This window comes from Mustela putorius, unplaced genomic scaffold (genome assembly GCF_011764305.1).
Source record: "Mustela putorius furo isolate JIRA1106 unplaced genomic scaffold, ASM1176430v1.1 tig00000196_pilon_pilon_pilon, whole genome shotgun sequence".
In the NCBI taxonomy this organism is placed as follows: domain Eukaryota; kingdom Metazoa; phylum Chordata; class Mammalia; order Carnivora; family Mustelidae; genus Mustela; species Mustela putorius.
In genome coordinates, this window is record NW_025421310.1 from 10,000,001 (window position 1) to 10,020,784 (window position 20,784).

At 41.9% G+C, this 20,784-nt stretch overlaps 2 protein-coding genes across 3 annotated transcripts in view; both read left to right on the plus strand.

Moving 5' to 3' along the window:
* SYT3 (synaptotagmin 3) overlaps positions 1–121 on the plus strand; it is a 15,222-nt gene extending 15,101 nt beyond the window's left edge. For both annotated transcript variants that reach the window (XM_045077402.1, XM_045077403.1), the window contains exon 11: positions 1–121. This exon is cut by the window's left edge and continues 415 nt beyond it. The gene's annotated coding sequence lies outside the window, so the exon portion shown is untranslated.
* A 14,307-nt stretch (positions 122–14,428) lies between these two features.
* The window catches only part of LRRC4B (leucine rich repeat containing 4B), a 49,692-nt gene continuing 43,336 nt past the window's right edge, over positions 14,429–20,784 (plus strand). The window contains exon 1 of the mRNA XM_045077391.1: positions 14,429–14,551. The gene's annotated coding sequence lies outside the window, so the exon portion shown is untranslated. The remainder of the gene's footprint in view (positions 14,552–20,784) is intronic.

Genomic DNA, 20,784 nt, shown 5'->3' on the forward strand with positions numbered 1-20,784 from the left:
CACACACACACACCCCTACCTGTGTCTGCCCTTTCTGTTCAACACACCCTGCGTCTGGCCGATTCCCCCACTGCTGCTGCTACCAACACCAGAATAAACACACACCATGGGTCTCACTCCACCCGGGCCTCCTGTTCTCTCTGGGACTGGGCAGCTGGGTTGGAGCATCAAATGTTTCATTTACTGGCTGGGCGACCTCTAGCAAGGAAATTGATCTTTCGGAGCCTGAGTTTATAAACGTCACATTTGCCGGGACTGCTATGATAATAGGATGCAAAGTGCACCCCAAACTAGTTTAACCCACAAACAGAACTGAAAGACCTTTGTACATGGTGAGTCTGAGCATAGAGAGGACTTCATCGAGCTGTTCAAGAGACTCTGCCTGGCCCCTCAGGACTTCAGTCTCAGGCGAGTCTTTGCAGTATTTGCGAGTCCAAATACAGCGGCCATTTGGAGCTCCAAGCTGACCCTGCTGTATCTTTTATGATGGTTTCAGCTGCATAAAACAATTCCGGCAGAAAAGGCTGAGATGATAGCAATTTCTTTCGCTCACATAAGAAATCTTTCAAAGACACAGAGTCCCAATGTCAGTTCAGCTGTTTAACAGCGTCAGGCACTGGGTTGGCATCCCTGAGAATCGTCTTGCCTTCCCCTCATGAGTACAAACTGCAGCAACACCACGCATTTTGTTCTTACATGGTGGCATCTAAAGCAGGAAATGTAGACGGGGCGGCTCCTTATGTGTTTCTCCCCAGAAATGTTCTCCTTATTATCTCGTTTACCAGAACTGGATTCAGTGGTCACCCTGAGTTGCAGAGCACTCTGGGAAAGGGACCATCTTTGTGGGTTTTGCCAGTGAGGCAGCACAGAGAGGGGAATGAGCTCTGGGTAGGAAATTTACAGGACCTACTGGAATCATCCTCAGGGCAGATAATTTCAGAGGAAACAAAATCCGGGGTTCCCTCTCTTTCTGCCCCCATATCATTCAGGAAAAGGATTCTGAATGGTGCTGTAAGGGCCTTGGATGACCATTGTAGATCGATCATGTATCCAGTTGGGAGCCCAAACGAGATGACTTATGAGAAAACATTTGGAAAACTTAAAAATGTAAGGTCTTACTATTAAGCAAACCAATAAGGTTAAGTTGATTTTATATTTTAAACCACTAAAGCATTTTCTTTATTTCAAGCTGGTGAGGTGAGAGGGTCAGGGAAACAGGGGACGAGAATGTGCCGGATGGGAGAACTGCATTCACCCATCATTTTGGTCAGTGTGAAGAGACAGGCAGGAAGGAAAGAGCTCCTAATCTGATCGCCTGAGAGCTCAAATGCACAAGCTTACTCTTGGCACCGTGATGGAGTCCTCCTCCCCTGCCCATCTTGCTGGGGTAGCCTCTATCCTTGCCTGGTGTCCTGTGTGTCTCTGGGTCTCAAATCTCTCTTTGCCTTTCTCTCTCTTTTTTATAGGCTTTATTTATTTATTTGAAAAACAGAGATCACAAGTAGGCAGAGAGGCAGGCAGAGAGAGAGGGAGGAAGCAGGTTTACTGCTGAGCAGAGAGCCCGATGCTGAGCTCTATCCCAGGACCCTGAGATCATGACCTGAGCCAAATGCAGAGGCCTTAACCCACTGAACCACCCGCCCCCCCCTTTTTTTAGAGCACATATAGCTTTGATTTTTTGTTTTTATTGAACTCCAACTAGGGGTATCTTTACTCTCTTTTCCCAAGGAGTAGAGGAACACTTTTCAAACCCCAATAAATTTCAAGGTTATAAAGATACAATCCCATTTGTGAAGTTCTTCTGAAGATAAATAGGGCAGCCAGTTAGCAGCCACAAGAATTACAAGTTAATTTTAACCTAATAAATATCCTGAAAATTCCCATAAGGAGACAGTCCATCATGCCAAAGAAACTTTTGCTTTAAATTAATGTCACACTCTACTGGTTTCTTGGGCATGCTGTTAGCTTACTTTTTTTGCAATCTGTGATGATGCCTCTACCTTCTGCCAGAATTCGTCTGGTACTCAAGTGAGCTCCGAAGTCAGACAGCCGCGTTTCATATTCCTCCCCCACACGTATTAGTTCTGTGACTTTGTGCAAAGTGTATAGCCTCTCAATGCCTCAGTTTCTTCAACTGTAAGATGAGAATGATAATGCTCACTTCACAAGAATGTTACACAGATTAAACGAAAGAATGCACAAGAATGCACACGAAACACTTAGCACACACTTGGTGCATAGTAACATGACTCAAATGGTAGTTATTAATATTGACAATAATAATGATTATAATTGCTAATAATTATATCAGAATATATTTGTGCATTAGGAATCTTCATGATAATTTGAATATTGATTGACTTAATATATGTGTCAGCTGCTCCGGAAGGCAGCAAGATGTTTCAGTGCAGGGAAATGTGAACGAGACAAATTTTTTCACCAGTTCACTTTGAACAGGCATAACTTGGTTTTAATTGTTGCTGCTTTCTTTTTTCTACCTTTTTTTATAAGGACACCAATCATTGGGTTTAGGGAATCACTCTTAATTCAGGGTGATCTCATCTGGAGATCCTTGACTTAATCTGATCTGCAAAGATCCTTTTTCCAAATAAGGTCATTTTCACAGGTTTAGGGGATTAGGACATGGACATTGTCTTTTGGGGGTCCCCTCATTCCATTCACTACAACCATAATTTATCAGTTTCTTACAAAGTCAACACAAACTTACTATGTGACTCAGAAATCCCACTCCTGGGATTATTGAGAAATAAAAGCATATGTCCCTGCAAATATTCACAGCCCCCTTATTCATAAGGGCCCCAATTTAGAAAACTGAATATAACTGAAATGTCCATTTTGGGGAATGGATAAACAAATTGTGTGTCCACAAGATAGATGACCACTCAGCAACAGAAAGAACTACCTACTGATATGTGCAGTAGATAATCTTAAAAACAGTATGTCTTGTGAAAAAAGCCAGACACAAAAGAGTACAAACAATATGATTCCATATCTGTGAAATTGTAGACAATAAAATACTAATCTGTAGGGACAGAAATCGACTGGGGTTGCCTGGGGCTGAGGGAGTGGGGATCTGGGATTGATTACATGTAGACACAAGGGAACATTTTGGGATCATGGAACTTTTCCGTTTCTTGACTGTGGATGCGGTCACATGGTACATGTTCATCAAAACTCATTGAACATTACGTTTAAAATTGATGCATTAAACACAACTGAAGTGTGGCAAGATACACATATTATAAACTCTTTATAAGTGGACAGTTCAGTAGCATTAAGTAAATTCACATTGTTGTGCAACCAATCTCCAGAATTCTTTCTATCTCGCAGAATGCAAGCTTTATACCCATTAAACAATAACTTCCTGTTCCCCCTCCTCCCAGCCCCTGGCACCAAAGATTCTACTTTCTCTATAAATCTGATTACTCTAGATACTTCACAACAGTGGAATCATACAGTACAGTCCTTCAGTTGTAACAAATGTACCACATTAATGCAAGATGTTAATAATGGGAATTAGGGGTAGGTCTATGAGGGTGTAGGGAATTAGGTTACAGGGTTCCCATATGGTTTATGGTTCCCCCCACAATGGTAAATGCAAACTCTGTACTTTTTGTTCAACTTTTTCTATAAACCTAAAACTGCTCTTAAAAAGTGATTTTTTAAAAAGATTTTATTTATTTATTTATTCGACACACAGATAGAGAGCGAGCATGAGCAGGGGGAGCAGAAGAGGGAGAGGAAGAAGCGGGCTTCCTGCCAGCAGGAAGCCCAACGTGGGGCTCTATCCCAGAGCGGAAGGCAGACGCTTAGCAGACTGAGCCACCCAGGCATCCCAAAAGTCTATTAATTTTTAAAATCATAGATAACACATGCCAGTTGGGCAAAAACAACAGGTGTCCTTTATACGGGTCCTTAGCTGCAGTAGGTGTCCACTCTAATAATCGTCTGCATGTCTGGATTGCTTATGGAGACTAGAAGACATAGAAAAGATGAATTTCCTTTGCATATTTAAGTATTTGAGACCAAGGTCATTCATTATTCCTGGGCACACCGTTTCTTTTCTCCTCTGATAGCGTTCTATAGGCCTGCCCTTCGACTTTGCCGGTGAAAAGAGATGTAGCCAATCAGGAAGGGCTCTTCGGTGACGTCACCAGTCACCAGGGCCTCCAAGTATCCTGCGCACCGTGGCGCCCTCTGGCGGGGAAAGGGAGACTGTGTCTGAGACAGCCACTCTGGTTCGCCGACTCCAGCAGGGATGCTGGCTGGGTCCTACACACTTCCCACCCCCTGGTGACTCAAGTCACTTTCTGTCTCCACGTTGCTTAGTGGGAGAAAGCCCGGCCAGGGAAGAGATATGCTGAGGGGAAAGGAAGATAAAAATTCCCTGGCATCCAATGAAATACAGGCGTCCAATCAGATTAGCGGCTCCAACGAAATGGTGCAGGTGTCCACTTAGAACCGGCAGAGTTGCTATGACGACACGTGTCTCCGTGGGTTTGCAGGGTCGGTGGGCTCAGGCGCTGAGCGCCACCTGGCGCCGGGTGACACTTGGCCGCTTACTCCAGAGAGCGCGTGCTGGTTGAAGACAGCCAACAAAGCGGGGCAGAGCCACCGTGACGACACCCGTTGCTGAGCGGGTCCCCGCAGCGAGTGCTGCGCGAGTTCGCGTGAGCTCCCGCGAGCCCGCAGGCAGATCGCGCGCACTTTCGCCTGCGCGTCGGTTGGTGCGCATGCGCTCATTCTTCTTTTCTACCCCCCTCCCACCCCCACTCCACCCACACCCCCCCCCCCCCCCCACCCCCCCCCCCCCCACCCCCGAGCGCGCAGTGATAAAGGGCGGGAAGGGGCGGGAGGCGGGGCGCGAGGCGCGAGGCTGAGGGTCAGGCTGACGGTCAGGTTGAGGGCCAGGCTGGGGTCCCGGGGGGCTCCTCTGCACCAGGAAAGGCCTGTGAGAGGATGTGAGCCCCCTAACTCCTGCTGAGTGACAGAGCCCCGAAGAGCTAGACATGCAGAGACAGACCAAAAGAGCTGCAGCTCCACAGGGACAGAAACCTGCCACACCTGCAAACCCACAGGAGCAGAAGGCGATTCACAGACATTAGAAAGGGAAGGAGAAGACAGCTGTGGCAGGGCAGGTAGTGAAGCAGCGAGAGGAAGGGCCCAGAGGCCAGACAGACATGACCAGGGCAGGGACCCTGGAGCGGGCCTGACAGATATGGAAGTAGAGACCGTGGCCTTGCGTGGAGGCCCGAGGACAGCAGCACAGAAGGACAGACTTAGAGAAGACGACAGAGGGGACCACATCATGAGTGCAGTCAGCCATGTCGAAGGGGACTGGGGGCCAAGGGGAAGGTGGCAGAGACAAAGAAGACAGTGAACCAGACAGGGGTGAAAGTTGTCGAGGACATGGAGAGGGAGACAGAGCTACCAGAGGCTGAAGGGACCTGAGACAAGGTCTCCCTGAGGGTCTGACCTGAGACCGGGAAGCCTGAGAAGAAGAGAGCGAGAGCAAGAGGACAGTGATAGAGACAGAGAACAGTGTCAGGGAGAGCAGGACAGTGACAGAAGGGACAAAGACCAAGGGGCCAGTGACAGAGAGGAAAGAGATAAGGGGGACCGTGCCAGATAGAAGGTGACAATCATAGAGACAGGGAAGACATACTCAGAGGCGACAAAGATAGAGAGGACAGTGACAGAGAGAAAAAACAGAGATAACAGAAGTAATATAGCGAAAAGTGACAAAAATAGAGAAGGTGCCAGAGACAAAGTTCAAGGCAACATTGACAGGGCAAAGACAATAACCGCAGGCAGAGAGGGCAGAGATCAAGATAACAATGTTAGAGATACAGAAAGCAATATTAGATAAGGAGCATGCCGATACAAAGAGGGGACAAAGAAAATGGAAGTGGCAGGATGACAGAGGGAACAGAAACAAAGCTAGAAGTTTCAAAGGCAGAAAGGGGCCCATAACAGCAATAGAGGAAATGGAAGCAGAGTTGGGGGGAGACAGGCTCAAGGAGTCAGAGAGAAAAGACAATCCAGAGGGAATAGCAGCAATGCACAAACTCAGAGCAGAGAGCCATAGTGGTGACAGGACCAGAGTGCGAGTGACAAAGCACACTCAGTGACACTGTGACAGGTGAAGAAACACAGAGGCAGAAAGGATGGTGATGGAAGGGACAGTGACAAAGGTGATGGAGACAGAAACAGTGTAGAAACATAAAAGAGACAAGAAAGGGGTGTGGGACAGAGACAGGGATTGGTGGCCAAGACAGAGGGTGGCTTAGCATATATCCTGGAGATACAGCTAAAGAGTAGGGGTGCAGGCAGAGTCAGAAAAAATTGAAATTGCATTTTCTAGAGGAAGGTAGAGACAGGCGAACATGACCAAGGCACAACAGAGAAAGACAGGGACAGAAAGAGACCAAGTCATAGAGATGAACAGAGAGACAAGAGCAAAGAAAAAGAACATGACGGGTCAGTCACCTGAGACTAGGTGAGTGGTCGGGATGACAGGTGAAAGCAAAGATCGGGGAGAAGTGAACAAAATACCAGGGAAAGGAAAAAGGACACACCAACAGGTGGATACCAACTAAGACTCACTATGCAACCTCATACCTCATCCTGGGAAGTACTGAAAACCGTGGAGCCTTGAGCTTTCTTCTTTATGCCACTTGGTAAGTTGTGACCTTGATTTGGGATTGTGTTCTGAAAGGTTTCCACACAGATTCTAGATTTGTGATCAAGTTTCTGAAGCCCCTCTTTATCTTGCTTTGGTCCACTGTAGCCACAGCACAAAGAAGTGGCAAAATCTCCCTTTTTTCATTCATTCATTCATTCAACAAACATTAAGTACTCACCATATGCCAGCACTATTCTGGATGCTGGGGACATAGCAGCGAACAAAACAAATGCACGAATGCACCCAATGGAGCTTTCAGCCTAGTTAGTAGACACACACACATATATGTATATTATTTATTTAATGTCAAGTAGTGTTAAGTGCTGAGAAGGAAAAATTAAGCAAAGCTAAGAGGACAGAGTAATTGAAGTTGTCGATAATAGCAAGCTAGGTTATTCAGATCAACCCTCCCACTGCAACAACTAAACACACCGGATTTAAAAAAAAAAAAATGATAAGTCTCATAAGCACGGAAGGTGTCACAAGATTTATCAGGTCATAACTGAAGGGAAATCAAGAACCCAGAGAAGTAATCAGAGTACTTCTGCCCTGAAGGAATTTTATAATCCTGGCAAATTTGAACTTTTATTTGGATGGCTTATAGATGAGGGGAATAAGAGAAGCTCAGGCCTACCCAAGGTAGGGAGTCGACATTAAAATGTGAAAGCAATGGCTATACCTTCAGGAAGGGTAGGGAAACTAGAAGTAAATTGGCCCCCATTTGTGAAGGTGCAGTCATGACCTTAGATTGTGAATTTAACTTGGCCTCAGACTAGTAGTGTTTCTAAACTCTTGACAATTGCACACAAAAACATTTTCTCCAGTGATAAGAACCTTCATGAAAGACCTCAGATCATTCTGACTAGCGTAAGTCAGATATAACCAAGTAGAAAAAGTGCCAAGAGCAAAAACCAGCAGAAGTAAAGGGCACTAGAAACAAACTCACTAAATACTTGTGATATTGGAATTATCAGACAGTGTGATTTGTTCACAGAAAAATCTAAGATTGCCATTGTTGTTACAGGGACCAGAAAACTATAAAATATTACCTAGATGCTTTGAAAATGACAAAACGAGTAGCGACTTAAAACTTACTGAACAGGTTTAAAATTAAAAGCAACAACTGAATAGAGAAATCGTGAACTGGAACTTAAGTCAAACAAAATTATGCACAAGGCACCGTGAAGAGACAGGGCAGAAAACATAGAAGTTGACACATGGAGAATGAGTGAGAAGGTCATATCTATGTATTTATTCTGAGTCTCCAAAAGAGTGAAAATGTGGCAAAAGGAATATTTGAAGACATAATGGTAGACTTTTCAAGTTTTCCAAAATTGATGAGAAACTCTAACTAAAAGATTCCAGAAGCCCCTTGAACAAGCAAGATAAATATCAAGATATCCACGCTTAGAAACATTATTACATATTTGAAGAATACCAAAGGCAAAGGGATCACAATAGCAGTTGGAGAAAACAGCTGCCCTTCAAAAGATCAATACGTAACAACTGACTTCTTAAAAATTATAATGGAAACCAGAATAGGCTCAGTGTGTGATAGGAAATAACTGCCAATTTTATACCCAGTGAAAAATAAATTCCAAGAATGAGATCAAAATACATTTTGGGATTTTAAAAAGTGAAGAGAGTTTACCACTAGCAGCAGATCCTTAGTAAAAAATATTCTAAGGATCTAATTTAGGCAGGAAAAAAAAAAAAGATCCCAGATGGAATATCTGAGATGCAAGGAGAAATAAAAAGCAAAGAAAGTGACAAATATGTGAAAAAATCTGAATAATAAAATCTTGTACATTAAAGAAAGAGAATAGAAACACATAATAAAAACATGTTAGGAGAGGTTATAAGGTGTTAAAGTATTCTAAAAGTCCTTGTATTGTAAAGGTGTTGATTGATTTTTGTTATTGAAATATAATTGACATGCAATATCAGTTTCAGGTATATATCCTAGTGATTCAGTATTTAGTATATATTATGAGATGATCCTCATGATAAGTCTAGTTATTATCTGTCACTATACAGTTTTTACAATATTCTTGACTATTTCCTATCATATTCATTAATTTTAAGCCGTTTAAGTTAGTTTGTGAGTTTTGCTTTCTAGGATAATCACTAAAAGAAATAGATAAAAAGAGAAAAATTATAAATAGCCAATATCAGGAATTAAAAAAGAGGACAATGCTACAAGTGCTATAGATATCAATAAGGTAAAAATTGGATATTATTGGTGACTTAATATTAATACATCTCAAAATATAGATGAAATGGAAAAATCCCTAGAAAACTATCACCTACCAAAAATTACTCAGGAAGAAATATAGCATTTGATTAGTTCTAAAACCATTTAAGCAAATCAAATCAGTAATTAAAAAAAAAAAATTAACCATAAAGAAAAGTCTGGGTCCAGACACTGTCACTAGCAAGTTCTGCTAAACATTTAAGGAAGAAATAATTTTAATATGCACACTCTTCCAGAAACTAGAAGAGTGATCGCTCCAGCTCATTTTGTGAGTCTGGCCTAACTTTGATACCAAAATCTAAGTATGGGAAAAGAAAATTATAGGCCAATATTCATTTTTAAAAATACTAAATAATAAAAATCAATGTAAGGGAATCCATGTTCTGATTTTTCCCATAATGATGATTTCATTGCAATATTTAATTCTCCCCCCTCCCCAAATTTGGAAAACCCATACTTAGCTGGTACTTGAACTTGTATTTGATTTGCCTCTTGGGTAATCCAGTATTGGTTCCAGGCGGAAAGAAGAGGTAAGGACACATTTGGCATGTTTGAGAGACAGAAAGAAAGTCAGAATGACTGAAGGGAGTGTAATGAATGAAAGGAAGGGGGTTCAAAATAAGGGCATGGAGGCAGGGGCTAAATTGTGGCCACAGGGAAATATTTTTTGTCGTTTTTGTTTTTGTTTTTGTTTTTTATTGTAAAGAGAAAGGGAAGCCTTGGCAGGGGTCTTTATATGTAAAAGATCTAACTAGGCCAGAATTCAAAAACTTCTTCACTTGTTTGCTGTGTATCTTGGACAATTCACTGCACCTCTCTGATCTTTAGTTGTCCCAAGTTTGGGAAGATAGAGACATAATCCAGGAAGGAGATCCAAGAGATGCTGAATTACCCCCCATTTTATATCCTCCCTCCAGTAGATCCCAAAAGAGAGGCAGAGATTTTTCTCAAGGAAACAGAGTGAAGTGATCCCAGAGAGCCTTTTGCACCTTCCACAGAGAGCTCCCATTTTATTTCTTGATCCAATCATTTGTCTTTGACCCATATCAAAGCTCCTCTACAGGAACAGAAGGAGGGATCCTGGACTCCCTGAAGACTTTCTCTCTTCTTTCCTTCTCTTTGATGCCTGCTGGCAGTGATATGTTTAGAACAGAGCAGGACTTCATAACCTGGGGCCTGACTTCAGGGGGTCAAAAGTTTCCCTGGAATTGTATACAAAGGTTTGTCTGCATGTGTTTTTCTCTGGGGAATGAGTTTCTAGCTCATCAGATTCTCAAGATTATTTCATTTGCAAAGAACAAAACTCCAATTCAAATTGGCTGAAAAAAGAGGGGTGGTTATTGCCTCATATACAGTTGACTCTTGAACAATGGGTTTGAACTGTGGATCCATTTATACACAGTTTTTAAAAATAAATACAGTATAGTACTGTAAATATATTTTCTCTTCTGATTTTCTTTTCTTTTCTTTTTTTTTAATTTATTTGAGAGGGGGCACCTGGGTGGCCCAGTGGGTTAAGCCTCTGCCTTCGACTCAGGTCATGATCTCAGGGTCCTGGGGTTGATCCCTGCATTAGGCTCTCTGCTCAGCAGAGAGCCTGCTTCCCCCACCCCCCGCCTGCCTCTCTGCTTACTTGTGATCTCTATCTGTCAAATAAATAAATAAAATCTTTAAAAAAATTTATTTGAGAGGGAGAGAGCATGTGAGCATGAGAGGGGATGGACACTCAACTGACTGAGCTACCCAAGCGCCCCTCTTGTGATTTTCTTAATAGCAGTTTCTTTCTCTAGCTTTATTATAAGAATACAGTGTATAATACATATACAGTGTATAATACATAATAATATACAGTGTATAATACATAGAATACAAACAAAATATGAGTTAACTGACTTTATGCTATTGGTTAAGTTTTCTTGTCCACAGTAGGGCATTAGTGGTTAAGGTTTTGGGGAGTCAAAAGCTATACTGAGATTTTCAACTATGCGGGGGAGGGGGTCAGCACCCCTAACTCCCTCTCTGTTCAAGGGTCAACTGAAAGTGAAAAGTTATGACTAGCCCAAAACTTCCTGCATGGATCCAGGCCCTCACAGGATGTCACCAGGAATGTGTCTCTTTGAATTTCTGAGCCCTCTGATTTCCTCTAATTGGCTTCATCTTCAGGCAGGCTAGCCCCTCCTGGTGGAAATATGACCTTGTGCTTCTATTGGGCCTATGAAGATAATCTAGGCTACCCTCTTTATTTTAAAGTCAGTGATGAGCAACATTAATTCCCCTTTACCATCAAACCTGACATAGTCAGGTTCTGGGGATTAGGATAGTTTTGGGGAGCCATTATCCTAGCTAACATGAGATAAATTCTGATGAGGTACCCACAAAGCCATCACCAAAATCTGACTCCTGGGTTAGAAGCAAGGTCAGAATTAGGAGGGACTGGAAAATGGAAGGGAATGAACATCTAATTGAACATGTCCTGTCAGACACTATTCTTGGGACTTTACATACATTATTATTTACTTCTTGTGACAACCCTATTAAATACAAATTAGTATCCCAATGTTATGTATGGGAAAATAGAAGTTCAGAGTGGTGGAGTTACTTATGTAATCTGGTGGCAGAGACAGGACTTGAATTCAAGTTTTTCTGCCTCTAAAGGACATTTGAAACAAAATCTTAGGTTTGTATTTGTAGTATGCATGTACATATACTCACATATACTTCTTTCCTTGTAAAAAATTATTTTTCAGTTGTACAAGTAATATGTGGATAGATTGGCTTTGCTTCTTAAAAGCAGTGTTACAGATAAATCTCAAGTCCCCTTTGGTCACCTCTCTCCAAACTAGGTGTCTTTTCTGGAAGTAACCACTATGATCATTGTTACGGTGGGTCCTTCCAGATTTTTGTCTAAAAGTACGTATATATATCTAGTAATATAGTGTATGCATAGTATTGTATAGTAAATGACTAGTATTGTTTTGAGCAAGCATGTGAGTGTGTTTTAACATAAATGGGATCATACTGTACATATTGTTCTGCAGCTTGCTTTTTTAACTCAACAATATGTCTTGGAAATCTATCCAGATTTACTTAAATAGCTCTGTACCATTTCTTTTAAGAACTGCAGTGGTATTCCAGAAAACTCATGTTTATTTATCTATTCTCCTATTGCTGGACATTTGGGCTATTTTTTGTTTCTCTGCTCTTAAAAACGATGTTGCTGTGAACATCTTTATACAGGTTCCCTTGGGTAAAGGTATGTTTCTTCAGGGTCAATAAGAATAGGTGGAATCATCAGGTCACACAGGTATGTTCATTTTAATTTAATAAAGTTACACTTCCTGTAACCTTAAACTATTACTATATAATGGATACTCAGCAACTTCAAATAATAATCATGGTATTGTTTATGTGCTGGCTCATCTAGCTTGGTTTGTCTAGGACTGCTCCTGCCATAGGATGCAGGTCTGGCTGGCTCAACTCTGCTCCAGGTATTTCATACTGGGGCTCAGGCAGAGGGAGCTTCAGCTATTATGGAAAGCTTTTGGTGGCCAGAGTAGAGATTCAGGGGACTAATGAGCACGTGCTAGGCGGCTAAAGTCCTAGACTCAGAATTGACACACTGTTGGTTTTACCCACATGCCATTGGCCAAAGCAAGTCATGTGACCATGCACAGAGTTAAAAGACCGGCAAGTACCCTCCTGCACACACAAAGCCATGGCAAAGTGGTGGATGCAGTGTAGGCATACCAATTTTTGTTTCGGCAAGCCATGTGACAGAAGGTCTGTTCTCCCACATCCTCAACACATAATATATCTGTCAATTTAGTTTTCCCAGTCCTATGGGGATATATATATTGATGTTTTTCCAAAATGCTTTTATGGCTACTATCGGCCAAGAGGTAGCACAATGCAGAGGAAAAAGCACCAGGTGGAAATCAGAAGAGCCTGCCACTAATTGCCATTATTCCATTCCCTGTGAATTTAAAGTCACTTTCTCTGTACAGATCACAGTCTCCCCATCTGTCAGTGGAGCACAGGACTTGGAGCTAGACAGCTCAAGGCCCAAATTCCAGCAGCTCTGTGTACCTGTTTTATGTAACTTTGAACAAATCACTTAATTGCTCCCAACTGCCATTATCCCAGCTGTAGAATGGGGCCAATAAACTCAACCTTCCCTACTTCATGTACCAAGATTCCTCTAAAGTCATGTGTGTATATATATATATATATACACACACACACACATATGTAAAATCAGCATTGAAATAAGAAGCACTGCTGATTCAACTCCTTTATTTTAGAGTTAAGTAAACTACAGCCCATAGAGGAGGAGTGAGAGAGTGTTGTGCAGTAAGAGAAGATAGAATAGCAGGCAGTTCCTCACAGTATTGGTCAGTTCTGTTCAACTTACAGGTAATAGAACCCCAGCTTTTTAAACCCCTGCTGGTTTAAGCAAAAAGAAGAAAGGGAAGAAGGAAAAGAGAGAAAGAAAGAAAGGGAGGAAGGAAGGAAGGTAGGTAGGTAGGTAGGAGGGAGGGAGGAAGGAAGTGGGAGAGAGTGTACATTTCTTGGTTCATGTAACTACAAAGTTCAGGATTAGAGTTAGCATCAGGAATGGCTGGATCAGGCACCCAAATATTGCTAGCTGGAACATGTCTCTCTGTTTCTCCCCTTTTCTTTCCTCTGTGTTGCTTTATTCTCAGGAAGCCTCTTCTATATTATAGCAGGGTCACTATTTCCTTAAGGGAAAATTACAAAAACGACAAAAAAGAAGGCCCCTGGACTGGACAAGTTACAGAAACTTTGGGTGGATAAATTCTAAAAGGCATCCCTTCCATCTATCTAGCACAGTCTTATATCCAGGACATATGGTTTGGCAAGAGAAGCACTGGCTGAATTTGTGCAGGGTACAAACTGCCCAAACACGTGCAGCAGCCCTGAGTCTAGCAAATGGTCACTGGCAGCTCCAGGTTTCATTTCTACCAGCTAACCAACCCAGGATCAAGCCAACACCTTTTCCCTGGTAACCCCAGAAGAGGTCCTGAGATGGGAGGACCTATTCTCCTTGGTTGGGAGATGCCAGGCCTGGCACCTTCTCCTGACACCTAGGGTGGGTTAGCTTCACTGAAGTCACATAGAGGCACAGTGGGACAGGAGAGCTCCTGGACGAAAGTGATAGTGCCATTACCTGAAAGAGGCCCCTCCTTGGCTGACAGGAGAACAGATCCTCCACTATCCTCCCTTATGGAGATTTCAGTCTAACAAAGGGAGTAAGAAGTAGATTAACTGAAGTCCTAGAAATTGGATTTGGAAGTGCCCAGACGTTATCTATTCCAACTCCTTCCAACTCACCCCCCCACTTTTTAATTTATTTTTCAGAAAGAGAGAGAGAACATAAGCAGGTGGAACTGCAGGCAGAGGGAGAAGCAGGCTCTCTGGTGAGCAAGGACCACGACAAGGGACTCAATCCTAGGACCCCGGGATCACGACCTGAGCCAAAAGCAGATGCTTAATCAACTGAACCACCCAGGCATCCGCAACTTGCCTCCTTTTGAAAGATGGGAAAACAGGCAAAGAGACCCTCCAGTAAGGTAGGTCAGTCTACTAGCCAACACTGTAAGGTTTCCGAGTGCAGCATTTTTGTTTCCCACTATTTTGTTCATCACTCTATCTTCAGCTCCCAACACAGAGTTCAGTACATATATGAGATGAATGAATGAACAATCAATAAATAGGGCAAGGTGATTAGAAATACAAACTATAGGACACAGGTACAGTGACTTCCCCAAGGTCACATATGCTCCATTTTAAACATATAAGTTGTTTTCAAATTTGGCTATCACAAATAACACACATCTATGAGTGTATTTTTTGGTCTACCTCTCTGGCTATTTCTTTAATATAAGTTCCTATGAGTTGAATTATTGGGTCATTAACAAAACTTTGCGGTAAACTGTTTCATTTTGTTCCTTTTGATAAAGCCCAAGGGCATAGCACTAAAACAACTCAGTGATTCTTTCTTCTGCCCATCAAATGAGCAACAAATATTTTAAGGTTCCACCGAACACTGGTGAGAGTGCAGCAAAACAGACACCCATGCCCGTATGCAATGTTGGAATGGAAATTGCTGCTACCCTTCTAGAAAGCAATTTGGCAGTAGGTGTCAAGTGCAGGAAAAATGGTCATGCTCCTAAGGCCTGAGAATCCACCTGCAAGTCAAACAGACTTATAAACAAAGAGGTTCATCATGATGTTATTTATAATAGTTTTTTCTTAATGAAATTGCCAAGGTATCCAACTAGAATGGGATGGTTAAGTTAGCTATGCTGTGTCCACTCAATAGAGTATTACACAGCCATTTTAAATGACGTTTTGAAAAATACATACTAGCTTGGAAATGTTGGTGAGGTAATGTTCAGTGAACAAAAGCAGAATGCACACATTTTATATGAAATATGAATATAACTGTGCTTTTAGAGACTAAGTGGAAATGTACCAAACTGTTAGAAAGCAATTGTATTTGGAAGGCGAGTGCATAAAAATTTCTTTTCTACTTTTCTCTCTTTGACACCTGTTCTTTCATAATCATTATGGCAGACAGAATAAAATGCCCACAGCCTCATTCCTGGAACCTGTGAATATGTTGATTTACGTAGCAGAAAGGACTTTGCAGATGTGACCAGGTTAAGGATCTTGAAATAGGGAGGTTATCCTGGTGGGCCCAATGTCTTCACAAGAGGGAGACAGGAAGATCAGAGTCTGAGAAGGCGATGTGGCAGTGGTAGCAGAGGTTGGAGTGATGTAGCTGTGAGTCGAGCAGAGCAGGTTCCTCAGGCTAGGGAACAGATTCTCTCCTGGATCCTCCTGAAGAATACAGCTTTTTAGCCCAGTGAGACTGATTTGGGACTTCTGGCCTCCAACATTATAAGATAATAAATCTGTGTTGTTTTAAGCCACTGAATTTATGGTAATTTGTTATAGCAGCAATAGAAAAACTAATACAACCACGAATTACTTTACTCTACAAAAATAAAACTTTTTAAAAATATATAATATACACAGGGGAAAATATACAAATTGTAAGTGTCCAGCTCCATAAATTTCTATAAAAGGAGAAGCCCATGTAATCAGCAACCAGATCAAGAAAGAAAGCACACCCAGCCTCCCAGAAGCCCTTTCATGTTCCCTTCCAAGCACCATGCTCCATCCAAGAGGACTCACTATCCTAACTTCACATCCCGTGGATTAGTTTTTACTCTTTGGGGATTAGCTTCTTTTTTCAGTCCATCTAATCATGAGACCCATCCATGTTGTTGCATGTGACTGTAGGTCATTCATGCTCATTGCTGTGGGGACGGTTCCCATTTTGTGACTATGTCACAGTTGACTCATCCATTCTGCCATCAGCGCACATTTGGACTGCTCTCAGACTTCGGCTGTTATGAGCAGTCCTACTGAGAAAGTCACTGCATGTATCTTCATGTGAACACACGTATGCAGTTCTGGTGGACAAATGTCCTAGGGCATGTGGATGCTCAGCTCCCGAGGATCCTGCCCAACTGTTTTCCAGAGTGTTACACCAATTTATGCTCCCACAAGCAGGGTAAGAGTTTGCCCGTTTTTTTTCTGTTGGTTTGTCTGACTTTTCCTTATAAATTAGAAGGAATTCTTTACATATTCCAGATAAGAATTCACCCTTGTCTATAGCTTGCCTTTTCACTTTCTTTTGATGAACAGAAGATCTTTATATAGTCCAGTTTACCACTTTTTCCCTCCATGGTTAACTTTGGTCTTGTTTAAGACATCTTTTCTGCACATGTACATGAAAATGTTCTCTTATGCTTTCTTTAAAAAGTTGTATTGTTGGGGTGCCTGCGTGGCTCAGTGGGTTAAAGCCTTTGCCTTCAGCTCAGGTCATGATCCCAGGGTCCTGGGATCGAGCCCCGCATCAGGCTCTCTGCTCAGCAGGGAGCCTGCTTCCCTTCCTCTCTCTATGTCTGCCTCTCTGCCTACTTGTGATCTCTGTCTGTCAAATAAATAAAATCTTTTTAAAAAGTTGTATTTTTTTTTACCCCTTAGATTTAGATATATAAAACATATAGAATTTACTTTTATAAGTTATATGAAATAGAGGCCAATGAATTATTTTTAGGAACAATTAATATACAGTCAAATGTGGAGATATTGAGGTTACAATTCGGTGAGTTTTGACAAATCTGTAGACACATGTATAGTACTTCAAATCTATAGACACATGTATAGTACCTCATTCAAGATAACAGAATATTTCAATCAACCCAGAAAGTTCTCTTGTGCCCCCTTCCAATTAATCGCCAACCCCACAGTCAATCACTATTCTGATTTCTATTACTGAAGATTAATTCTGCCTTCTTGAACTTTACACAAATAGAATCATACTATATGTATTCTTCTGTGTTTTTTTTTTTTTTTTTTAAGATTTTATTTATTTATTTGACAGAGAGAGAGAGATCACAAGTAGGCAGAGAGGCAGGCAGAGAGAGAGGAGGAAGCAGGCACCCTGCTGAGCAGAGAGCCCGATGTGGGACTCGATCCCAGGACTCTGAGATCATGACCTGAGCCAAAGGCAGCGGCTTAACCCACTGAGCCACCCAGGCGCCCTCTGTGTCTTTTTTTATTGCTCAACAAAATGTCTATGAGACTTACCCATGTTGTTGAATATATAAACAGTTTTTTTCTTTTTTGTTGCTAAATAGTATTCCATTTTATGAATACACAACAATGGGTTTGGTGAAAGGTGGAGTTGTTTCCAGTTTTATGTTATTATTCATAAAGATGCTCCAGTCTTCCCTAAGTCTTTGTATAGACTGTGTGGAGACTTGTTTTCATTTCTCTTGAGTAAATACCAAGAGTGAAGTTACTGGATGATAGCACAGGTTTTAGGATCATAGTCCTCTTCTTTCTTATTTATTCAGTGTCTGAAAACAGTGGCCTCATACATTTTGTCCGCTTTAATAGTTGTTTATCACAGGAGGGCAAATCTGGCACCAATTACTTCATCATGGCCCTAGGCGGGAATTCCCAATGTAGTATAATGAATAGAAATTGTGATTCAACTATGTCTCAAATAGTATGGCAGAGTAGAACATGTGATTTGGAGTCAAGTAGAGCAGATTTGGAATCCAATCTAAACATCCTCCCTGTGTGGTCTTGTATAAGTACTTGCCTCTTCAAACTTGAGTTTTTTCTGTAAAATAGGGAGAATAAGAACATCTTCCTCATGGAATTGTTGGGAGGGGTTAGAGATAACGCAGGTGTCTCTCTGATGCACAGTAGGAGCAGCAAACACAGGTAGTGTTTTGTTATGCTGAGAGATGGTTTTGTTTCAAGAAGAACATTTAAAGTACGTGGAAGACTGGATGGATTATTGTATTCAACAAATTTAATGAAAATACTGAATTTTTCTGACACTTTCTATATACTAGAGATTTAGTAATCACTGAGGATAGACCAGGTGTCTGTTCTCAAGGAGTTTGCCATCTAGAGAAGAAAAACAGTCAGTGAAAAGTAGGTAAACAAACAAATAAGAAAGTTTCACTTATGAATGAATGCTATAAAGAAAACAGAACAGAGCCATGTTGTAAAAAGTGGCTAGGAGTAGGTAAGAGGGTTCCTTTGAATCAGTTGGACAAAGAAGTTCTCTCTGAGGAGGTGATATTTGAGCTGAGACCTGAAAATCTGAAGGAGCCAACCATGTGAAGATCTGGGAGAAGAGTACTGCTGGCACAGGGTAGCTGGTGCAAAGGCCCTGAGGTAGAAATGATCTCACTGTAGTAGAAGAAACTGGAGTGAAGGGCAGAGTGGTAGGAGATGAATTGGAGTGCTATCAGGGCTCAGACCATACAGGGCCCTAGGGGCCATGTTCAGGGGGGCAGATTTAATTCGAAGCAGGGTGGGAAGCCCTTAGAATGTCTTAAGTTGGGGGATAATATGATCTGATTTACATTTTAACAAGATCACTCTAGCTACTATGTGGAGAATGGATTGTAGGGAGGCAGGAGTGGCTGTAAGGCCAGTGAGGAGGTCTTCAGCTGGCCATGGGAGAGAGGATGCTGACTGGGGCTACTGTGGTGGCAGAAGAGATGGAAAGAGGGGACTTTTTGCAATATATTTTAGAAGTAGAGCCACAAGACTGGATGATTGGTGCGATGAAGGTGAGGAAAGAGCACCACTGAGAACAACTTCTACATTCTTTCCTCAACTAAATAGAAGGTGGTACAATTTTCTGAGATAAAGAAGACTAGAAGCAAACATGTGTGTATGAGGGGGGAGTGGAAGTCTAGAGCTCTGTTTTGGACATGTTGCATCTGAGAAGTGGAAATGTCAAGTAGCCCTTTGTGTGCATGCAGGGAGGGAGAGCTCAGTGCAAAGACCCACATTCATCAACTGACTGGGGGATTCAAAGCTGTGGAACTGGGTGAGTTCTCTAGGGAGAGAGAAGCACGAGAGAGGGCTTGGCCCCTGCAGCCTCCTCTCACACTGGGAGGCCATTTGAAGGTAGAGAAGCCAGCAAAGGAGTCTGGTGAGGGAGGAGGAAATTGAGGAGGGTTTGGAGTCACTAAAGCCAAGAGAAGGCATGGTTTCAAGGAGGTACTGTGTCAAGTGCTGCCAAGTGGATGAGTAGGTTTAGGAATGGAGAAGTGGCCCTGACTTTGCAATATGGAGGTCTTGGTGACCTAGACAAGGGCGGGTTAGTGGAGTAGGGGGAGCAAATTCCCAGCTGGCAATTGAAGAGAGAATAGGACATGAGGAAGTAGAGATAGTTTTCCCAACTGTTGTAGAGGTTTTGCAGAAAAGGATAAAGAATAGGGTGCCCTGCAGGGAAATGTGGTTTCAAAAGAGGGGATTTGAAGAATTATTACTTCTTAAGATGAGAAATGCTAGGCCCATCTTAAGTGCTAATGCAAAGAGGGAATAATTGTTTATGCAAGAAGGGGAGGGATTAATTGCAAGCGGCAAACTGCCCTAAGTGTTACTTCTCTCAGCCAAATCCCCACCAAATATTTTATGAAAAATGACAAACATAGAAAAAAAAACTGAAAAAACATGGAGCATCTATCTACCTACCATTTAGACTCAATAATTATTCACATTCAAATACTGAATTACCTGAAAGTAAGTTGCAGACATAAATACTTCAGCATGAACATCCTAAGAATATACTGTTACATAATCATAGTATCATATTATCACACATAAGAAAATTAATACTAACTCCTTAATGTTTCTGAGATCAAGACCAAATTCACATTTTCCCAGCTGCCCAGAGACTGTCTTTTAGGGCTTATAAAAAAAATGTTTCAAATCAGGACCCAAGCAAGTTTCATGCATTACATTTGGTTATTATATCTCTTTAATCTCTTTTAATCAAGAGCAACTAATCCAACCTTGTTTACCTTCTCTGTGATACTGACTTTTTAAGTGACTGGGCTGCTAATTGTATAAATACCCCATAATGTGGATTTGTCTCATTGTTTCTCCGTGGTGTCCTTTAACTTGTTCCTCTATCCTATTTTCTTTATTTTTTTATTAAAGATTTTATTTATTTATTTATTTGACAGACAGAGATCACAAGTAGGCAGAGAGGCAGGCAGAGAGAGAGTGGGATAGGGGAAGCAGGGTCCCCACTGAGCAGAGAGCCTGATGCTGGGCTCCATCCCAGGACCCCAAGATCATGAACGGAGCTGAAGGCAGAAGCTTAACCTACTGAACCACCCAGGCACCCCTATCCTATTTTATAATTAGATGGAAATCAGGTCTGGAACAGAAGTTCCCAAACATCCTC